Genomic DNA, 8,659 nt, shown 5'->3' with positions numbered 1-8,659 from the left:
TCCCCCTCGCTATGAAGGCCAGCATCCCATTCGCCTTCCTGACCACCTGCTGCACCTGCAAGCTGGGTTTTTGCGACTCATGCACAAGGACCCCGAGGTCCCTCTGCACCGTCGCCTGCTGCAGTTTTTCGCCACGTAAGTAATAGTCCTTCCTACCATTCTTATCCGAACTGGTCCTTCCTAAGACAAATTTTCAGTCGGCAGCCAGTGGTTTGAAAGATGGAACAATTCCATTGTGATAAGTTGGCCGAGAGGGACAACGTTTTCCTTGAGTTGATGGGCTGTGTGGACATATGGCTTCATTTAGGCAGTCAATGGTGCACCATCCCATCGAAGATGCCGTGGCCGTATGATGGTTCATACTCTGCCTTGCAATAGCAGCAGCCTCCGTTCGACCGAAGTCAGGAGAATGGTTATTTTAAAAGTTTGGCACGCTGCAGCTCAGGTTCAAACAACCAAAAAAGTATTTAACAGAAGAGAATCGTTTCAGACGAAGATATGTTTTGATGACGAAACACTCAATTAGTTACAGATAAAATTGCTTCATATCTACTTCCCTTAAATGTCTCTCTTATGCTTCAGAATTCAAACACTACTCTTTTCCCTTTCCACAATGACTAATCTCCTTTAGTTCGCTCCTTCCATTCAATCCAATTGTCTTGTGACAATGCATTATCTCACACATTCTCTAACGCCATGAAGTTTGTTGGCTACCCTTTTGCACTGATGTAGATGAGTGCTTTCAAATAAACTGCGAGAGAAACATTTCAATTTTTGTGGCTCATGGCCAAAATCCTCTAAACGCCTCTAAGCACATCCAATCACATCAATTTACCGGTAAGATATGAACGCAGACCATGCGAACTGAAGGGTAAGTGCCGCAACAACATTAATGTTCTGGCAAAATCTGTGAAGAGGGAAACAGTGCCTCTGTTTCGAGTCTAATGTTTCCAGAAACTTCCTTTTTTTTCCAGATTTCCGCCATCAGCATAATTTTACATTTATTGTAACGCGGAGTGAACATTTGCATGATGTTTGCAAAATGTGTGGCGTTTTGCGCTCAGGTGTTCGTGAGTGACCGACTGAAAACTGGAGAGGTGAACAAGATCGAACCTGCTCCAAGCTCGCCTTCTCTATTCAAATGCGCGAGCGAGCTGAAAGGCAGATAAATGAAAAGGAACATAATCACAGTTATGGAAAATGAGAGATTTAGAAGCCGTTTTGCATCACGCATAAAACTTTTACAATGAAACTGGCGCGTGGCGCAGTTTCTGGAAAGAGAACCATTAAAGCGGATGTGTGAAAACGTACGGAGCGCCATTGTGCGAGATAAAGACTCAAGTAAGGAAATGAAGCCGTTAGGTATTTGGCGCCTTGCCTCGGAAACAGCAAACATTGAAAACACCCCAGATGGGTGACTGACTTTTAATTCACCGACTAGAAGTAAGGTTTGTCTCGATCCATTCGAAACCCGAAAACACATGAAACATTTATTTCAGTTCATCGCATTATTTTCATCGAGGGTCAGAATTAATCAAATTTGGTCGAAGTGATTCAGACAAAGCATGTTTGAAACTAACAGAGAACAACAGCTCGACCCAATATAGAGTACACGGGTCTCTGTTGTCTCATTTTCGTTTATGTCAGCCAAATAGAGGAAGGTACGCAGGGCAGTGAATAGTGAATGCAGCTCAGTCGGAGGAGTCGGGCTCCCGGAAGCACTCTCAATCAGTCACTTATAATCCTTTCATGCATGTCGCTGAAGGTCCAGAATTCAAACGCACCACCGCCCGAGCTCCTTCAAACTCGCTTCTGTTGCAGCTGAACGAAACTTTGGTTACATAATTACAATACTGCGCGCAGTTCTGTTATCCACAGTGCCAGAAGGACGGGAGATGCTTTGGAAAGGGTGCAAGTAAGTTTTATCCGAGTGTTTATTTATCTAGTCAGGATGTTTTATGGTACTCATCTGTTGGCAGCTGGGATTCATGGCTGATTGGATGAAACTTGGATAGGAAGATAAGATTTTGCATTCGAAATTCATCTTATCTGTTGAAAAGTGCGAGTAAACTGAATGGTGGGGGGGGGGGGGGGCGAGGTTAATGAAACAATAGATATAGTGACGTAAAATGAGAGATGTAGGAGATGTTTTGCATCGGGGGAAAGCCTTCAGAAAGAACGACGGTACTTTTCGAGAAAAAAATCAGACATTAAAATGTGTGTGACAAGATTGAAGGAACGCTCTTATGTGAGATAAATATTCAGGAAACGAAAGGAAGTCGTTCAATAACAGCGATAAGCGGGCGTATCCACATCACATTTTATTTCTCATTCATTTGTACTGGTCAGTGAATATTTGGAATATATTTGCAAAATATGTGGTGTTTAGCACTCAGACGTTGGTGTTCATGAATGATTGGCTGCAAGCAGAAATGTCAGGAAGATCGATTGTGTTACAATCTGAACTTGAAACCTACGAGTTCACTGAATGACAAAAATAACTCTAGTGATAGCAAATGAGAGATTTAGAAAGTGTTTCGTGTCACGCGAAAAGAAGCCTTCAGAATGAACATGTCTCATGATACAGTTTTTGGAAAAAAAAGTTACAATAACGTGAATTGTGAAAATGTCACGAAACCTCTTGTGTGAGAGAGAAAAATACATTGTTTGAAAGGAAAATCTATTTGTCTGCGATCAGCAGGCCGAGATGCAAATTGCTGTCGTTTAGTTGCAGGACTGTGTTGAAATATGTGACTTCCCGGGCACCAAGCCGCCCGCGGCATCGAGACGGTACAGTGGTTAGTACGCTGCATTGTGGCTGCAGCAACATCGGTTCATATCCAACTCACAGCAGTGGGTATTTTAAATATTTGTCACTCTGCTGCTCAAGCGACGAAAAGAAAAAATACTGGCCATTTTTATTTACGGCAAATCGTTCAAGCAGTCACATATAGAATGCTCCCAGATATGTTTCTGATGCTCCGGAATTCAAAAAGCTAATCTTGACCCAGACTTTTGTACGCATAAAGCCACTAAATTCGTTTACTTCTCTTAGAGTCATAGAGAGTCATAGAGGTATACAGCATGGAAACAGGCATTCGGCCGAACTTATCCATGCTGCCCTTTTTTAAAAGATAAAATTGTAGTCCCCGCTACTGCTACCTGTGGCAGCTTGTTCGAAAAACTCTGCGCCCTTCGTGTGAAAAAAGAAATGACCCTCTGGACACTTCTGCATCTCTCCCATTAACTGAATGACAAAAATAAATCTAATGTCAGGAAATGGGAGATTTAGAAGAGGTTTAACGTCATGCGAAAGAAAGCTTCAGAATGTTCAGAAAATGAATATTGAAGTGTGTGCGTGTGTGTGTGTGTGTGAAAATATAAAGCATCCTGTTGTGTGAGGGAAAAAAAATCAAGAAAGGAAATTAAGCCGCTAGGCATGTGGCGCGTTGCCAGGGAAACTGGAAACACTGCTAACATTTAGCAGATAATTCACCAACTTTGATTCACTTCCAAACCATATTATTTGTCTGATCCACTCGATTCTCGACAACACATTAACTCTTCACTCAATTCACTCGAGAAGGTCATGGCACTTGGAGTTGGGGGTAGGGTGTTAGCGTGGATAGAGGATTGGTTGTCAAATAGGAGTCAGAGAGTAGGGGTCAACGGGTGCTATTCGGATTGGCGGATGGTGACTAGTGGAGTGCCCCAGGGGTCGGTGCTGGGGCCTCAGCTTTTTACCATTTATATAGATGATCTGGAGGAGGGAACCGAGTGTAGGGTGTCGAAATTTGCGGATGACACCAAGATTGGGGGAACGGCAAATTGTGCGGAGGGTGTGGAGAGTCTGCAGAAGGATCTAGATAGGCTGGGCGAATGGGCCAGGAAATGGCAAATGGAATTTAATGTTGGCAAGTGTGAGGTGGTCCACTTTGGTAGGAAGAATGGTAGGAAGGACTATTACTTATGGGGCGAAAAACTGCAGCAGGCGACGGTGCAGAGGGACCTCGGGGTCCTTGTGCATGAGTCGCAAAAACCCAGCTTGCAGGTGCAGCAGGTGGTCAGGAAGGCGAATGGGATGCTGGCCTTCATAGCGAAGGGGATTGAATATAAAAGTAGGGAGGTCTTGCTGCAGCTGTATAGGGCATTGGTGAGGCCGCAGCTGGAGTACTGTGTGCAGTTTTGGGCGCCGCACCTGCGCAAAGATATTTTGGCCCTGGAGGGAGTGCAGAGGAGGTTTACTAGGCTGATACCGGAGTTGAGGGGGTTGAGCTATGAGGAGAGGCTGAATAAACTAGGCTTGTACTCGTTGGCGTTTAGAAGAATGAGGGGAGGTCTCATTGAGACGTATAAGATGATGAATGGGATGGATAGGATAGAGGTGGAGAGACTCTTCCCGCTCAAAAAAGACAGCAGGACTAGGGGGCACAGCCTCAAGATAAAGGGGGGGGGGGGCGTTTTAGAACGGAGTTGAGGAGGAACTTCTTCACTCAAAGGGTGGTGAATCTCTGGAAGTCTCTACCCGTTGAAGTGGTGGAGGCTGCCTCGCTAAATATTTTCAAGAAGCGGGTTGATGGGTTTTTGATAAGAGAGGGGATTAAGGGTTATGGGGCGAGGGCGGGAAAGTGGAACTGAGCCACGACAGATCAGCCATGATCTTATTGAATGGCGGCGCAGGCTCGAAGGGCCAGATGGCCTACTCCTGCTCCTATGTCTTATGTTCTTATGTTCTTACGTTCACCCATTATTTTCCTCATGGGTCGGAAATAATCAAATTTGGCCGAAGTAAATCATGCAACGATTTTCCATCCGAAAGGGTCATTAGTGAGGCTTTTTTTTTAGTCAGCAGCCAAATTTTTGAGAGGAAAACCTTTTGTTTGCGAAAATCTGGCCGAAATGCAAAGCTCTGTCTGTGAGTTGCAGGGCTGCGTGAACGCATATGTTTCTCGGGCAAGGCTACCTCGCATTCAGCAATTTGTGATGTCATAATTGCGTAATGGGTACTTGCCTGCGTTGCGAGCGCGCCAACCTCGGTTCAAACCCGCACTACGGCAGCGGCGACTTTAAACATTTGTCATTCCACTGTTTATAAGTCGGAAAGGGTTTTTTTGGGGTGGGGAGGTTCAAATCGTTCAAACACTCACATATATAGTGCTTCCAGATATATTTCTGACGCTCTGGAATACAAAACCACATCTTCGCCCAGATATTTGCACTCCCACAATGACTAATCGCCTTCATTTCTCTCCTTCCATTCCACCAGGCCTTCCTGCCACATTGCATCGCCTCACCTTTTCGTTCCCTGCGAGCTGCTCCCATTCGATTCTCAGTTTCCTGTTGCACGCTGACAAACACCCTGTAGTTTGCTGGCTACTATCTCTGTTTCTGGTGTTACTCAGTTCCACTCACACCGATCAAGATCTGTGCTTTGAAATTACGTGATGGGAAACAATTCGGCAGTTGTGAGTCCACGGAACCAAAATTCTGGAAGTGCCTTCATGCCCGATGGGAACACAGTAATTCGGGCAATATTCACGGCGGTCAAAGTGGAAAGTGCCGGAAAAAAAAACCGCTGCAGTTTTGGGAACATGTGAATGAAGAAGCTGAGCTGATGTAACGAATATAAGGTCTTCTGAAAATTTCTGTTTTCCTTTCAGATTTCCACCATCCGGTCATCGGTGCGATTATTTTCACGCTAAGTGAACAATTGTGTTATTCCTTCTAAAATAGGTGGTGGTTAGCAATGAGAAGTTGGCAGCTGGGGTTAATGAGCGATTGGGCTGGTACCTGGAGAGGTGAATCAGATCGAACGTGATCCAAACTCATCTTGCCTGTTGAAATGTGTGAGTAAGCTGTACTACCGACAAATGAAATAAATAATTTTTGTGACGAATAATGAGGGATTTTGAAGAGGTTTTGTGTCATGAGAAAAAAAACTATCAAAATGACGCTGTTTCCCGAAAGACAAACATTAAAGTGGTTATGTGAGAATGGAAGGAACGCTATTGTGTGAGAGAAATCTCCGGAAAGGATAGAAAAACACTTTATATGTGCAAATGAAACGAAAGGCCAAAGGATGATTATTTTTACTGGAGCGGGGGGCGGGGGCGGGGCGGGGGGAGGTAGAATCCGACGCTGACCCACGGTCTTTGAACAGCCGCATTATTAACTTATGGATACGACAAAGACAAAATTATTTGCGCACCAAGACAAATGATTGTAAAGTGGATTGATTCTTCCACTCAATTCCATGCTCCGAGGTCGCAGGCAATGAACAGAAAAAAAAAATCTCATGACTAACATGCCCAAACAACAGAATATGATAGAAGAATTGAATAAATCTGCAAGGATTTGTGGAGAATTTACAAAATGACCTTTCTCCGACCATGTCATCATTGATTCAGGCTTTCAGTCAGTAGTCATTGTATTGAAAAGTGAAGCTATTCGTCTGTGATAACTTCGCCAAAAGGTTGAGGAGGCTGCATTTTAGTTATTAAAAGCTGAGCGCTCGCAAGCCTTTCCTTGGTTAGTTAAGGTACCGAGACGTCTGTGTGTTGTAAGCCTATAGTGGTTAGTATTATCCGTTGTGGCCGCAGCAAACTCGGAGCAAATTCGAGTCTCAGCCAAAGTTATTTAAAATATTTCACGAAGCAGAGCAGAGAAGATTTAATTCGCAGTGCACAATACTTGTTTTGACGGTAAAATGCTCCATCAATCACAATATTAATCCTTCCATATATGTCTCTAATTGACCGGAGTTCAGACGCACCTCTTCTGCGGGATGATCCCTTTCTACCTCCCACCATCTTTAATATCACAAATCCCCTTGTCCTCGCTTCTTCCATTGTATCATCGCTTTCCATTGGCATTGCGTAATTTCACACTCTGACTAACTACGTAGAATTTATCTGGGGTTGCACAGAAACGGTTCGCTCGGTGTACGTTTGTGCTTGTAAACTACTGGAAGAGAAAGAACTCAATATTTCAGGTTCCCGACAAAAACCATTCCGGAAGCGCTCCGATTTGATGGTGATGACGCATTTTACTGGGAACAAGTACCGTAGGCAATGCTAACTGATATAAGGGCAGAAGGTCCTGCAACAACGTTACAGACCTGGCAACATCTGTGGATGGCGAAACCAAGCTTATGCTTCGATTCTAATGTTTCCAGAAAATTTCGGTTTTCATTTCAGATTTCTAACATTCGCAAAGTTTTGCGCCACTGTAATGCTAAGTGAACAATTGAGCTATTTAAACAACAATTGTACGCATCAAATACATTGATATCAATTACTATATGTTGCAACGCCAGGTCTAATCACTGTGGTACATCTGGTCACTTGCTGCCAAGCAAAAAAAAGACCCATCAATGCTGACTCTGTTTTACGTTGGACAATACAAAGGTGCTTCACAATATATATCGGTACTTCTAACAGAAAGGTGCTTGATGGCCAGCCTGGACAGAATAATGCACGGAGCTGACGAAAGGTCATCCGGATTCGAAACCTTGAGCTCTCTTCTACCTCCACAGAAAATGGCCGACCTGACACTGTTTCCCAGCATTTTCTGTTTTTGTTCTATTCGAGAGTGCCGTGTTTCAGTTGCAACACTGACACGGGCAGACATCGATGCAACAGTTGTTCTGTGGCGCCCTAATCTCACAATGGTTCATACTTTGTGTTGTGCCGCAGCCACATCTTTCCGAACCGGCGTCACGGCATTCGTTTAGCTAGAAACAAACGTCTCCTGCTGCTCATGCTCAAAGTGAACAGAAAATAATTAACTCTGGTAATAATATCATGTGTGGTAAGAGACATGTTTTGATGGCAACACGCATTCAAACGCATCTCTGCTATCTCCAGCAGAACAAGTAAAAATTCACCTTCCTAAATAAAAATACATTTTTCAGTTTCACAGTGTTTCTTATGTTAGCACACGAGAGAGCGCGGAATCAGCACTTCGACGGGATACTGCCTGGCAATTGCAGTGCCATTTTGTTCATTTAACATATTTGTTTATTATTATTATTATAAATTCATTTGCGAAGATTTTTCACCACGCAGGTACGAACGGGGAAACTCTGCAATGTATAACATGTACCAACAACAGAACATTTTGGAAGTACAATTCTGGAAGGACAAATGGAGAGTTCGTAAAGGAGCTTCCATCAGAACGGATCATTCGTGAGACAGATTTCCTCTCAGCAGGCAATGGATTGAAACCGGAAATTATCCTTCCGTGGTAAACTGCCGAGAAGGAAAACAACAGTGCTTCAGTTGAAGGACAGGTTGGGCATATATGCATATCCACCAAAGACAACGTACATCAAGCCATGTGTGGAGCCGTGATCGTATAGTGGTTTAGTACTCTGCGTTGTGGCCGCAGCAACCTCGGTTCGAATCCGAGTCACGGCAATAGTTACTTTTAAAATTTTTCTCCCTATAGTTCATGCTCAAAAAGCGCACAGAAGGATTGCTTCGCAGAAGAATCATTTGCGGGAAGAATTATGATGGAGCAATCAGTCACACAAAGTTTAATTATTAGTGTCACAATAGATTTACATTAAAACTGCAATGAAGTCACGGCGAAACTAATCTAGGCCCCACACTCTTGTGCCTGTTGGGGTGCACTGGGGAAGGATTTTGCATGGCCAATT

At 43.9% G+C, this 8,659-nt stretch overlaps 1 non-coding gene across 1 annotated transcript; it reads left to right on the top strand.

The window, feature by feature from the left end:
• The first annotated feature begins 8,344 nt into the window (after nt 1-8,344).
• Nucleotides 8,345-8,417, top strand: trnah-gug (transfer RNA histidin (anticodon GUG)). The gene has a single exon. It is a non-coding gene; the product is annotated as a tRNA-His (tRNA).
• The last annotated feature ends 242 nt before the right edge of the window (nt 8,418-8,659 follow it).

The sequence above is a fragment of the Carcharhinus amblyrhynchos genome, chromosome 9 (assembly GCF_965287045.1).
Source record: "Carcharhinus amblyrhynchos chromosome 9, sCarAmb.v2.hapA, whole genome shotgun sequence".
Taxonomy (NCBI): Eukaryota; Metazoa; Chordata; class Chondrichthyes; order Carcharhiniformes; family Carcharhinidae; genus Carcharhinus; species Carcharhinus amblyrhynchos.
Note: the sequence above shows the minus strand (reverse complement) of the source record. Positions and strands in the feature narration are given on the sequence as shown.